The sequence below is a fragment of the Pseudochaenichthys georgianus genome, chromosome 19 (assembly GCF_902827115.2).
Source record: "Pseudochaenichthys georgianus chromosome 19, fPseGeo1.2, whole genome shotgun sequence".
NCBI lineage: Eukaryota > Metazoa > Chordata > Actinopteri > Perciformes > Channichthyidae > Pseudochaenichthys > Pseudochaenichthys georgianus.
Window position 1 is genome coordinate 20,489,649 of NC_047521.1, and position 10,434 is coordinate 20,500,082.

Here is a 10,434-nt window from a genome sequence, read left to right on the forward strand (position 1 = left end):
GGTAGTGTTTTAATTTGTTACAGTATTGATCAGTTCAAAGGGAGAGTTTTAGTAACAGCTCTATAAGATCAGACAAATATTTATTATATAGGTCATGTTGAAGGGAAAGCTGGTTCTAAACAAAATATAGTATTTCAATTTGAGGTACTGGTTTCACCATTGTGGCATAGTTATTACCATAGGAGGGCTTTCGGATGGACATGCGAAATGACTTCTGTTTTTAAATCCTTGATGAAATAGGGAGTAATTGTTGCATGTTCGGACACCCAGAGTTCCACGCACTGTTAAAGAGGGTAACATTGTTCTTTAAGTGCACCAGAATTGAAGATAAATGATAGAATGAGTTATGGAATACATAGCAGACCTTTACAGATCCTAGTAATGTTTTGACACAAGATAGTGATGTACACAAGTTTCTGAAATAGATCTATTAGTCATTTTAATACTAATAGGTGTAAATGAATTGCAGTAATAGTAGTAGTACAATAAGGAAGTGACATTTGTTGGCTAACACTTTTCAGGGAATTTGGGAAACCGCGTTCCAATGAAAAGTTAGAGATATCTTGAACATTATAGTTGTAATTGTGAATTAATAAATGATGGCATTCCATATATACAGATTTTTATAGACGGAGGATGCTGGCCTGTGCTGGAAGATCGGAGTCTCTGCAGAGCACGACACATGGCCAAAAGGACTGAGACCAACTGACCTTTAACCCTGACCGACAGGGTAACTTGGGAAGGCACTGTCAATGACTGACTCTGAGGTGTACCTGACCAAACCTGACTTTACAACCTGACAGTGTGAAGTGTGAGTGAGTGTATGTCTGCACCTGATCAGTGCAACTACATGATTTAAAACGATGACTAATCGAGCATGTTTTGGACTAACACATTATTTTTGTGTGATAATAATGTGTGAAATGAGAGGTTTCCTAACATTGCACAAAAGGGGAAACCGTATCTAATCTGCTTGATGATATTTCACTCCCACAGGAGGTGGCCGTTTTGCAGAATGTGAAGCTCAAACTAAAACATGAAGATTCTGTTTCTTTTAGGACTGAAAGATGGAGAGAAACACTTACTGGAGTGTTTACTGTGGAAAATGATGGATGTACCTTTGGGAAAAATGTTTGGTATTGTCTTATAATCCATTATGACCTGAAGGTTTTCTTCCCATACAGGATTTTGTTTACACATGAGATAATGTGTAAAAAAGGGGGAGTGTAAACTTCACAATGTACATTTTTCATTTAGGGACTGAAAGGAACCGGCTACTCCAACTCCATTGTTCAATCTGACCATTGATTGACAGTTTTAGAATTGACCTGCTCCATATCTGGGGATAAGAGGCTGTTTGATGAATGTTGACATGTCTCTAATATTGATTGAATTATAGCAGGTAACACAGATAAAGAATCAGTGGCAAGGGGCTGCTGGGAGAGATGTAAGTCCAGAATGGAATACTGAAGAAGCTGACCTCGGGATAATATCTAAGAACTGACGGGTAAAAGCAGTATCACCAGGAAGCCATTCACTTTGTTAGTATTGTGATTTTGGTTGTTTTTGAATCCATAAGATTAGTGTGTTTCTTTACCAGAAACATTAGCAGTTCAAATCATATTTAGATTTTATGGGATCTCAAGGATTTCATTTAAAAATAAACACAGACGCTTGTCAGAAATTCAGAGCTATTGAAATATGTTATTTAGTTTACCTAAAGATGTTGGGGTTCTTATTTAGTTGGCACAGTCCAAGTATTAAGATTCTGAAGCCGCACAATTAATTTAGAAAACCTGTTCACAGACGTCTGTTGTTTTAAGACACCCCACCAACATGCTCCAAGTGGCCACGCACTGGTGGTCAAACAGCCGAGGGCCCCAGAGCCCGGAGCGTAGGCTTGAGGGATTTGTATCAGATTTCTCCACACAGGTTGTTGACGCCAAAAGGGGGACCCAAGACGCAGGAGGCTGACTGTCAACCCCAGGCTCTCCGGCCCCGACCGAGTGACCCAGAGGACATCCCATGCCGTCCGCCTACAAGGAAAGGGGGACAACTGGTACCACGGGAGCCAGTATGCGGCGGGGGAAAACACCTGCGAGGACCCTAGACGACATCAGGACGGATCTGGCTCTCGTCATGGAGGTTGACTCGGATGCTGTCATCAGCAGATTGGAGGAGAAGGACCTCGAGGACATCCATCCAGCAGTCGTCCCGGGAGGCATCATCATCGGACCGGAGAAGGAAGATCGGGGAAGGAAGATCGGGAGGACATCTATTCAGCAGCGACTCGGAAGCCGCAATCAGCAAGCCGGAGGAGAAGGAAGACATCTCTCTAGCAGGCAGCCCAGAAGCCGCCGTCAGCGGATCAGAGGGGACAAAGACACGGCAAGCCAGGACCGCTTCCCGGATGCTGACAAAGCCTTTGCCCGACTGACATCGCGTGAGGTGTCTTGCATCTCAGGAGCGGCCAGTTTCGATTCCAACCTCTCGGGAGAATTCACAGCAGAGGAACTCAGTGAGGCCATGAGCAAGCTCAAGCCAGGAAAATCCCCTGGCCGTGACAACATCCACCCGGAGTTCGTCATCCACCAGAGCTCAACAACATCTGGCTGGCTCTGTGCTTTCTACACATCATGCTACCAGAGATTAAAGCTCCCAAAGACTTGGCACCGTGCCTCTGTCATAGCTCTGCCAAAGCCAAATAAATCTGCAGAAGACCCCAAGTCATACAGACCAATCTCGTTGCTCTGTGTCCCATTTAAGATCTTGGAGAGGATGATCCATAGCCGCATCGAGCCAGTGGTGGACTCCCAGCTCCCACGGGAACAAGCTGGTTTCCGTCGTGGAAGATCAACAGCAGACCAGGTAACACTACTCTGCCAGGACATCAAGGACAGCTTCCAGGCCAATGAGAAAGCTGGGGTAGTGTATTTTGGATCTGACTGCTGCATATGACACTGTGTGGCTCCGGGGACTCCACCTGAAGCTGCTGAGGACAATACCGGACCGCCACATGGTGAAGTTCATCATGGAGACTCTTTCCAACCGTAGCTTTATCCTCCAGACCAGCAATGGCCAGTGCAGTAGGCTCAGAAGACTGAAGAACGGGGTACCGCAGGGGTCTGTTCTCTCGCCGATGCTGTTCAATATTTACATCCACGACCTACCTGATACAACATCCAGAAGTATGGCTACGCAGACGATCTTGCCATCATGCTGAGCCGACCAACGTGGAAGGCGATGGAAGAGGGTCTTAACGAAGACATGGGCACACTAGTAGCATACCTCCGAAGGTGGCGCCTACAGCTCAGCGTCGGGAAAACAGTCGCAGCGGCATACCACCTTAGCACCAGAGAAGCCAAGAGGGAACTTGAGGTGCGCGTTGACAACAAATGTCTGGAGGTCCAGCAAGCCCCGAAGTATCTTGGAGTGCGTCTGGATCGGACATTGTCCTTTAATAAACACCTGGAAGAAGTCAAGGCCAAGGTGACATCCAGGGTCGCGCTGATCCGCCGCCTCGCTGGAACAACCTGGGGAGCCTCCGCTAAGACACTGCGAATATCCACTCAAGCCCTGGTCTTCTCTGCAGCGGAATACTGCGCCCCAGTCTGGAGCAGAAGCCCTCATGCGAAAAAGGTCGACGTGGCTATCAATACCTCCCTCAGAATAATAACTGGATGCTTAAAGCCTACCCCTGTGTCCCTCTTGCCAGTCCTCGCGGGAATAGCACCGGCCGGCCTCCGACGGGAGGCTGCCACCCTCGCCCTGGCCAGGAAGGCACAAAAGTATGACTGGCACATCCTGCACAACACCACAATAACTCCAGCACCTCCAAACAGACTCAAGTCCCGCCACCCCTACAACATAGCAGCTCAAGAGATGCTCAACTCCACCTCTGAGGACATCTCCAGAGATGCATGGTTGGCAGCAGCTTGGAAGCAGGAGTGGGTGTCAGCCGGGCCCTCCCGAATCCACCGTTACATCTGGGACCCAGGAGATGGCACCATTGGAGGAGACGACCTACCGCGCCGGCAGTGGACCACTCTAAACCGTCTACGAACTGGGGTCGGTCGCTTTAAAACCTCGATGAAGACGTGGGGCTTGGCGAACAGTGCGGCATGCGAGTGCGGTGACCCTGAGCAGACCGCTGTCCATATAATCACCATCTGCCCCTTATATAGACCACCCTCGGAAGCCAGCCTCTTCGACCTAGGACCAGAAGATGCGGGCATTGCTACACGACACCGAGTTTGGACTATAACGTTATACGAAAGAAGAAGCCAGGACGACACAGGGGACTCCACTCTCCGCTGAAACAGGAATGTGTGTTAAGTGCAACAAGACGGTGTATGGAGCCAGCCAGGCCTGCCAAGCTATGGGCAGCCTCTACCATGACAGCTGCTTCACCTGCAGCGCCTGTAGTCGAAGGCTGAGAGGGAAGGCGGTCTACTATGACGCAGGAGGTTTTCTGTGAAGAGGACTTTCTGTACTCTGGGTTCCAGCAGTCCTGCAGACAAGTAGCAAACGCATGTGGACATCTGATCATGGACATGATCCTGCAGGCCCTGGGGAAGTCAGTACTGCCCCAGTTGTATCCGCTGCGTCATCTGCAACGAGAGCCTGGACGGATTGCCCTTCACTGTGGACACTGAGAATAAAATCTACTGTCTGAAAAGACTACCACCAGGGTCCTGGTGCCTAAATGTGCTGCGTGTAACCAGCCCATCCTGCCCTCAGAGAGGTCTGATGAAACCATTCGAGTTGTATCCATGGACAAAGACTATCATATGGGTGTTGTTGTGGGCCGTGCATCGCTCATTATGTGTCAGACTAATCCGTTCCACCATTGAGGGAAAAAGCTGCTTCTCCCCCTCCTGACACTGTTGCCTGTGTCTCGAGGACGAGTATGGCGACTCAGCAGACAGGACGCAGTTTTTTGACATGTTTTGATCTCTCTCTCTCATTCTGCCATAAGAAAATTGCTATGAAGGGGGCTGTTTCCAAATGTTTAAAGAAAAGGGCTCTAAATATAATGTTGAGAGATGAAAACCGTGGAGAGGAGTGACAATAGTTTATGTTTCAAAAAATGCCTTGTGTAAGTTTTATCTCTTGAAAAAGAGATAAAAAGGGGGAATTGTAAGGAAATAGTTGTATGTTAGTCATGTTAGTAACTATGAATAGAGCTTAAAATGGGAAAAAATGATGTGTGAAAAAACTGTGAGCTGGATTTGGGGGCCTGTTAACATGTGGTTTTTGAGGACAAAGGAAGAAGGGGGAAGGGTGAGGAGTTGACTTACAGTCGAACTCAGATCTAGGAGATAATAAGCTAAAGCCACTGTGATTGGGAAACTTAAGAAGTGAGGTGTTGGTGATATGTGGCAGCCAATCACGGAGGTCTGGAAGGGAGGATCGATAACTCCTCCCATTGTTAGCGATGTATTAAACACAGGAACCACACTGTGTGCTCGCTCTCTTTCCTCCGGCTGGCTCACGTGAGTATCAGGTAAACGTGGGATCCCAAAGATAACTGTATTGAATTTGTACTGTATTGATTTGTATTGCATTGTCATATTACCATTAAAGTAGATTATTGTTAACGGTTAATTGTATGCTCTGGATTCCTTCCTGTAAGATATCAGCTTGTTTAGGGACGCGCGGAGATTTGAAAAAGCGGACTAGTAATCCCTATACATCTCTAACAACCCTCGCAGAGGGCAGACGCTCCGGTCTCTCTCTCTCTCGACCCTCGCAGTGAGCAGACACTCCGGTCTCTCTCTCTCGACCCTCGCAGTGAGCAGACGCTCCGGTCTCTCTCTCTGACCCTCGCAGTGAGCAGACGCTCCGGTCTCTCTCTCTCTCGACCCTCGCAGTGAGCAGACGTTCCGGTCTCTCCCTCTCTCGACCCTCGCAGAGAGCAGACGCTCCGGTCTCTCTCTCTCGACCCTCGCAGTGAGCAGACGCACCGGTCTCTCTCTCTCGACCCACGCAGTGAGTAAACGCTCCGGTCTCTATCTCTCTCGACCCTCGTAGTGAGCAGACGCTCCGGTCTCTCTCTCTCGACCCTCGCAGTGAGCAGACGTTCCGGTCTCTCTCTCTCGACCCTCGCAGTGAGCAGACGTTCCGGTCTCTCTCTCTCGACCCTCGCAGTGAGCAGAACGCTCCGTCTCTCTCTCTCTCGACCCTCGCAGTGAGCAGACGTTCCGGTCTCCACTCTCTCGACCCTCGCAGTGAGCAAACGCTCCGGTCTCTCTCTCTCTCGACCCTCGCAGTGAGCAGACGCTCCGGTCTCTCTCTCTCGACCCTCGCAGTGAGCAAACGCTCCGGTCTCTCTCTCTCTCTGACCCTCGCAGTGAGCAGACGTTCCGGTCTCTCTCTCTCGACCCTCGCAGTGAGCAGACGCTCCGGTCTCTCTCTCTCTCGACCCTCGCAGTGAGCAAACGCTCCGGTCTCTCTCTCTCTCGACCCTCGCAGTGAGCAGACGCTCCGGTCTCTCTCTCTCTCGACCCTCGCAGTGAGCAGACGCTCCGGTCTCTCTCTCTCTCGACCCTCGCAGTGAGCAGACGTTCCGGTCTCTCTCTCTCTCGACCCTCGCAGTGAGCAGACGTTCCGGTCTCTCTCTCTCGACCCTCGCAGTGAGCAGACGTTCCGGTCTCTCTCTCTCTCGACCCTCGCAGTGAGCAAACGCTCCGGTCTCTCTCTCTCGACCCTCGCAGTGAGCAGACGCTCCGGTCTCTCCTCTCTCGACCCTCGCAGTGAGCAACGCTCCGGTCTCTCTCTCTCTCGACCCTCGCAGTGAGCAAGACGCTCCGGTCTCTCTCTCTCGACCCTCGCAGTGAGCAGACGTTCCGGTCTCTCTCTCTCGACCCTCGCAGTGAGCAGACGCTCCGGTCTCTCTCTCTCGACCCTCGCAGTGAGCAGACGCTCCGGTCTCTCTCTCTCTCGACCCTCGCAGTGAGCAGAACGTTCCGGTCTCTCTCTCTCTCGACCCTCGTAGTGAGCAAACGCTCCGGTCTCTCTCTCTCGACCCTCGCAGTGAGCAGACGTTCCGGTCTCTCTCTCGACCCTCGTAGTGAGCAAACGCTCCGGTCTCTCTCTCTCTCTCGATCCCTCGCAGTGAGTAGACGTTCCGGTCTCCCTCTCTCTGACCCTCGCAGTGAGCAGACGCTACGGTCTCTCTCTCTCGACCCTCGCAGTGAGCAGACCGTTCCGGTCTCTCTCTCTCTGACCCTCGCAGTGAGCAAACGCTTCCGGTCTCTCTCTCTCTCGACCCTCGCAGTGAGCAGACGTTCCGGTCTCTCTCTCTCGACCCTCGCAGTGAGCAGACGTTCCGGTCTCTCTCTCTCTGACCCTCGCAGTGAGCAGACGCTCATGTCTCCCTCTCTCTCGACCCTCGCAGTGAGCAGACGTTCCGGTCTCTCTCGACCCTCGCAGCGAGCAGACGCTCCGCTCTCTCTCTCTCTCGACCCTCGCAGTGAGCAGACGTTCCGGTCTCTCTCTCTCGACCCTCGCAGTGAGCAGACGCTCCGGTCTCTCTCTCTCTCGACCCTCGCAGTGAGCAGACGCTCCGGTCTCTCTCTCTCGACCCTCGCAGTGAGCAGACGCTCCGGTCTCTCTCTCTCGACCCTCGCAGTGAGCAGACGTTCCGGTCTCTCTCTCTCTCTCGACCCTCGAGTGAGCAAGACGCTCCGGTCTCCTCTCTCTCTCTCGACCCTCGCAGTGAGCAGACGTCCGGTCTCTCTCTCTCGACCCTCGCAGTGAGCAGAACGTTCCGGTCTCTCTCTCTCTCTCGACCTCGCAGGTGAGCAGACGCTACGGTCTCTCTCTCTCTCGACCCTCGCAGTGAGCAGACGTTCCGGTCTCTCTCTCTCTCGACCCTCGCAGTGAGCAGACGTTCCGGTCTCTCTCTCTCTGACCCTCGCAGTGAGCAGACGTTCCGTCTCTCTCTCTCGCTCGACCCTCGCAGTGAGCAGACGTTCCGGTCTCTCTCTCTCTGACCCTCGCAGTGAGCAGACGCTTCCGGTCTCTCTCTCTCTCGACCCTCGCATGAGCAGACGCTCCGGTCTCTCTCTCTCGACCCTCGCAGTGAGCAGGACGTTCCGGTCTCTCCTCTCTCGACCCTCGCAGTGAGCAGACGCTCCGGCTCTCTCTCTCTCTCGACCCTCGCAGTGAGCAGACGCTTCCGGTCCTCTCTCTCTCGACCCTCGCAGTGAGCAGACGCTCCGGTCCTCTCTCTCTCTCGACCCTCGCAGTGAGCAGACGCTCCGGTCCTCTCTCTCTCGACCCTCGCAGTGAGCAGACGCTCCGGTCTCTCTCTCTCTCGACCCTCGCAGTGAGCAGACGCTCCGGTCTCTCTCTCTCGACCCTCGCAGTGAGCAGACGCTCCGGTCTCTCTCTCTCGACCCTCGCAGTGAGCAGACGCTCCGGTCTCTCTCTCTCTCGACCCTCGCAGAGAGCAGACGCTCCGCTCTCTCTCTCTCGACCCTCGCAGTGAGCAGACGCACCGGTCTCTCTCTCTCGACCCACGCAGTGAGTAAACGCTCCGGTCTCTATCTCTCTCGACCCTCGTAGTGAGCAGACGCTCCGGTCTCTCTCTCTCGACCCTCGCAGTGAGCAAACGCTCCGGTCTCTCTCTCTCGACCCTCGCAGTGAGCAGACGTTCCGGTCTCTCTCTCTCTCGACCCTCGCAGTGAGCAGACGTTCCGGTCTCTCTCTCTCTCGACCCTCGCAGTGAGCAAGACGCTCCGGTCTCTCTCTCTCGACCCTCGCAGTGAGCAGACGTTCCGGTCTCCCTCTCTCTCGACCCTCGTAGTGAGCAAACGCTCCGGTCTCTCTCTCTCTCTCGACCCTCGCAGTGAGCAGACGCTCCGGTCTCTCTCTCTCTCGACCCTCGCAGTGAGCAGACGTTCCGGTCTCTCTCTCTCTCGACCCTCGCAGTGAGCAAACGCTCCGGTCTCTCTCTCTCTCGATCCTCGCAGTGAGCAAGACGCTCCGGTCTCTCTCTCTCTCTGACCCTCGCAGTGAGCAGACCAGTCCGGTCTCTCTCTCTCGACCCTCGCAGTGAGCAGACGCTCCGGTCTCTCTCTCTCGACCCTCGCAGTGAGCAGACGCTCCGGTCTCTCTCTCTCTCGACCCTCGCAGTGAGCAGACGCTCCGGTCTCTCTCTCTCTCGACCCTCGTAGTGAGCAAACGCTCCGGTCTCTCTCTCTCGACCCTCGCAGTGAGCAGACGTTCCGGTCTCTCTCTCGACCCTCGTAGTGAGCAAACGCTCCGGTCTCTCTCTCTCTCTCGACCCTCGCAGTGAGTAGACGTTCCGGTCTCCCTCTCTCTGACCCTCGCAGTGAGCAGACGCTACGGTCTCTCTCTCTCGACCCTCGCAGTGAGCAAACGTTCCGGTCTCTCTCTCTCTGACCCTCGCAGTGAGCAGACGCTCCGGTCTCTCTCTCTCTCGACCCTCGCAGTGAGCAGACGTTCCGGTCTCTCTCTCTCTCGACCCTCGCAGTGAGCAGACGTTCCGGTCTCTCTCTCTCTCGACCCTCGCAGTGAGCAAACGCTCCGGTCTCTCTCTCTCGACCCTCGCAGTGAGCAGACGCTCCGGTCTCTCTCTCGACCCTCGTAGTGAGCAGACGCTCCGGTCTCTCTCTCTCTCGACCCTCGCAGTGAGTAAGACGCTCCGGTCTCTCTCTCTCTCGACCCTCGCAGTGAGCAGACGTTCCGGTCTCTCTCTCTCTCGACCCTCGCAGTGAGCAGACGCTCCGGTCTCTCTCTCTCTCGACCCTCGCAGTGAGCAAACGCTCCTGTCTCTCTCTCTCGACCCTCGCAGTGAGCAAACGCTCCGGTCTCTCTCTCTCGACCCTCGCAGTGAGCAGACGTTCCGGTCTCTCTCTCTCTGACCCTCGCAGTGAGCAGACGTTCCGGTCTCTCTCTCTCGACCCTCGCAGTGAGCAGACGCTCCGGTCTCTCTCTCTCAACCCTCGCAGTGAGCAAAAGCTCCTGTCTCTCTCTCTCGACCCTCGCAGTGAGCAAACGCTCCGGTCTCTCTCTCTCGACCCTCGCAGTGAGCAGACGTTCCGGTCTCTCTCTCTGACCCTCGCAGTGAGCAAACGCTCCGGTCTCTCTCTCTCGACCCTCGCAGTGAGCAGACGCTCCGGTCTCTCTCTCTCGACCCTCGCAGTGAGTAGACGTTCCGGTCTCTCTCTCTCTCGACCCTCGCAGTGAGCAGACGTTCCGGTCTCTCTCTCTCTCGACCCTCGTAGTGAGCAAACGCTCCGGTCTCTCTCTCTCGACCCTCGCAGTGAGCAGACGTTCCGGTCTCTCTCTCGACCCTCGTAGTGAGCAAACGCTCCGGTCTCTCTCTCTCTCTCGATCCTCGCAGTGAGTAGACGTTCCGGTCTCTCCCTCTCTCTGACCCTCGCAGTGAGCAGATGTTCCGTC

At 53.9% G+C, this 10,434-nt stretch overlaps 1 protein-coding gene across 1 annotated transcript in view; it reads left to right on the forward strand.

Moving 5' to 3' along the window:
• LOC117464596 (double C2-like domain-containing protein alpha) overlaps window positions 1-10,434 on the forward strand; it is a 66,644-nt gene that overhangs the window by 43,247 nt on the left and 12,963 nt on the right.